Consider the following 4,041-nt stretch of genomic DNA (forward strand, 5'->3'; position numbering starts at 1 on the left):
TTGCCATGTGGAAGGTTTAGGTATAGCTCCTACTTTTTCTAGATAAGAGAGTCTTCTTGGTGGTACTCTTTTGTTTGATCTGCCTCAGACTTGTCTCTGCAGCCTTTTCCTGTTCTTTAGGCTCTGCAGGTATGTCATGTGTTTCTCTTTGCTGTATTTGATTTTTTTCTGTTGGTGTCTATGTTTTCCAGATTTCCTGATATTTCACATTCATCAATTTACATCATATTGTAGACCTTGACTGTTTCTGTTTTTGACTTGAAGATTTTTCATCCTTTGCATCCCAGTGCATAGCATATAAAAATACCTTCTTCTGTTCTAAGATCTATCTTGGTCCAGTTATCCTTAGGAATGTGAGCATTCCATCCAGATACTATTATATGATTCAGGTTTGGATTCTGCCCACACCACAGTTTAAATGGTATAATTCTGGTACCTTCAGTAGATAATCTGTTTTGCAGTTAGGCAACAGTGCTGATTGCATCTCCCCAATACCTGTCAGATAGCTCTGCCTCAAGGAGCGTATATCTGCACATTTTAGTGAGAGAGCAATTTTTACTTTCTGCTACACCATTGTGCTCTGTAGTATACGGGATTGTAAATTGGTGTTCTTTTCCTTGTTAAACTGGATTATTCTTCATTTTATGTCACACATATTCTCCTCCATTATCAGTGCACATTGCTAATGTATTTCTTTGAAATTAGCTACTGACTATTGCCACATATACTTTGAATTTTGCACTTAACTTTTCTCCTAGGTCTCAGTATATCTTGAAAAGTAATTAATAAATGTCAGAACATATTTATTCCCACTGGGGAGCTGCATCTGCATTAGTCCCAAAATGTCACTGTGTCTCAGCTAGAGGGGTTTGCTGAGTCTGGCTTGTTTCACTCCATTCAAATTCAATACATACATTTCCCTTCAACAGCATATCTTCTTACCTGCATGCCCTTGGTTAAATTCTGGCCTTCAACTTGGCTAATTGCATCATTGTCTCTGTGTCCCAACCATCTGTGCCATAGCTAAGAGTAGTTATTGTGATCACAATTTTTGTTAAAATTTGCTTTCTGCATGCAAGTGTCAAGAGCAATCCTGATGCAAATTGTCATTTGCAATTAACTGTCTCCTCTTTCTGATATAGTTTTTTTCACCAAAAGATATAATCATGCCTTTCTTTGTGAGTAATCTAATATACACAAGATTATTGGCCAGTTCTGGGACACAAAGATAACAAGGAGTTCTTGAGTCTCACTACTAGGGAGTTTGAATTTTGTGACTCCTGATCCAATGTTTTCTAATATAATGAATTAGCTAGCTATCTCTTCCTCTGAGGATGATAAATTAAATGCCTATCTGAGCTACCAGGTTTTGAAGCAGAACCAGCAAAAGAAGCCTCAGGAGATGAGGGTTGTTCTTTTTGGCAGAGGATAAAGAGTCAGAAAGCAGTTTGTCTTCCACCTCCAGGGTCTTCTGAACCAGCAGAGCATCACAAAAAGTAAGTTTTAAAGCTTAGGAGAGATGCAGGAGCATCAAGGTATTAGCACAGCATTGCTTGGTCTTAGTTCCTGACACTGAGTTGATGCAGAACCAAAGACTCAATGAATGAGAAACACCTAGGACTCAGTAAAGCAGAGAAGTATAAAGAGTCAACCATGCAAGTGACTTTCGCAACTACTGCTTTCTCTTCCAAGACTCTCGGTAAAACAATATTGTCTGTGCCTTTTTACTGATTGTGTTTATTTTCAAAAAGAGATCTTTCCTGATACCTGCCGTGCTAATGGGCCTTGAACCCTGGTCCTTCCTTTTCCTTGGACAGAACACCTGGCTTCCAGATCTGTCATGGACTAGTTAGCTAATTCTGCTTTGCTTATTACTTTATCACCTTGTAATTGGCTCTAAGCTCATAGAAACTCCTGTGCAGAGTTAAAGTGTCAGGCACTGGCCTGAATGTGACAGTTGTCTGTTTGAGACTAGAGACAGGGTCAGCAACCACCAGGCAAAGCCCTCAATGTGACTTCTGTTATTGTAGACTGTCCATCTGCAACAGTTAATTTCTCTATCTCTTGTTCATCTAACACTTGAAAGAAATCTTTATGAGCACACATGTGGATTGTATTGACACTCTCCAGAAACCATATATGACATGTTGTGAGTCACTGTGTTAATATACAACATTTCTTTAATGGTGGCTGTTTTGGGTTTCCCGTTTCCTTTCTTTGGGAAAGGCAACTCTTTGTTTAAAGTCAGTGCAATTCCTTTTAATGTAGCCTGACTTCCCACATAGGTGACAAATGATCTCACCTGTGTTAATTACTATATATACTTAAGTATAAGCCGGTCCAAATATAAGCAGAGGATCCTGAATGTGACTAAGTGAAGAAGTCTCAAAGCATCTTACAATCACTTTCCCTTCCTCTCCTCATGCCAGACACCCTGAGAGAGCTCTGATAGAACTGCTCTGTGAGAACAGCTCTGGCAGGAGAACCAAACTATGACCACCCCAGGCCAGCAAACCAGAACAGAACAACAGTACCCAAAGTTGGCAACCTCTCCAAAATTTATAATTATTCTCTGTAAGCCTGTCTATCAAGTGACCATACTGTGCACCACAGTAGGTTTCCATCTTTGTTCCTTTGTTTTTACTTTCTCATGCCATGAGGCTCTGGTGATCTTTCTAGCTTTAATCAGAGGTTTACTTAATCTGGGCCCAAAACTCTGTTGACAAAGTATTTAATAGAGTAATAGAGCACAACCTGATTTAAGAGTAGATAAAAGTTTATTTAGAAATTAACATAATAGAAAAGAGGAGAGAGTCATAACTGAGAGCCTGTATGGTGGAGTGGATAGGAGCGGCGACTTCTAATCTGGCGAGCCAGGTTTAATTCCCCACTCCTCCACGTGCAGCCAGCTGGGTGACCTGGGGCTCACCACAGCACTGATAAAGCTGTTCTGACCGAGCAGCGATATCAGGGCTCTCTCAGCCTCACCAGGGGGTCTGTTGTGGGGAAAGGAAAGGGAAGGTGATTGCAAGTCATTTTGAAACTCCTAGTGGAGAAAAGCAGCATATAAGAGCCAACTCTTCTTCTTCTTCTTCTTCTTCTTCTTCTTCTTCTTCTTCTTCTTCTTCTTCTTCTTCTTCTTCTTCTTCTTCTTCTTCTTCTTCTTCCTCCTCCTTCATCTCTAGCTGAGAAAGAGAATGACTGGATATGGCATTGTGGGGGGAATTGCCCTAAGGGTAGCAATCTGGAAACAGACCAGGAATGACACTTAACAGGAGAGAAGGTGCTGACCTCACTATCCTATCTAATTGTCCTCTTGCTGCCCCCTGCAGGGTCTTCTTCTTCTTTGTACACCAGACATTGCCTTTTCCAACAGAAAATTCCACAATTAGAAGATGGATCTTCTTGTAGGGCAACAGAAATAACATCAGTATAACAAGTGACAGGAAACCAGCATCACTGTACGAGCTTAGAATCTAGCCTAGGTCCCACTCCTCTATTGACTCAATGATGCCAATTCCCTACTCCAAACCAGCACAGGGGTACACTGGCATGGTGTTTCACAGATGATGTCATGATAAACCTTTCCAATGGGACTGCATACCAAATACATACTCTGAGAGCATTCCTATCTCTCTAGCTGAGTTTCTGATTCTACTTGATGTTCCTCAAATATTTTCTGTAAACCTGGATGACCTGCTATAACAAGTCTGTGTGAGAGAATATCTGAAAATAATTATATTGCTAGCCCAGGTTGATGCACTGTTTCACAGATCAAGTGTAACATTATTAATGCAGCTTGAACACTTTTGTTTGTTGCCCTTGAAGAGTTCTGGAATGCAATCTACTTCATGAGTAACCAATTATGTCTGGAACCTAGGCTTGAGAGGATACTGGCCTGAGCATGATAGCTGCATCTCCTCTGCTTTTATCAGAGCTGCCATCTCTAAGTCAGTAGAAAGTTTTAAAATTCCAAGTCTCTAACCGCATGCTGAGCCCAAGTAATATTTCTTACTCATTCAGTTAAACATGGATGGAAAC

The sequence above is a fragment of the Paroedura picta genome, chromosome 9 (assembly GCF_049243985.1).
Source record: "Paroedura picta isolate Pp20150507F chromosome 9, Ppicta_v3.0, whole genome shotgun sequence".
NCBI lineage: Eukaryota > Metazoa > Chordata > Lepidosauria > Squamata > Gekkonidae > Paroedura > Paroedura picta.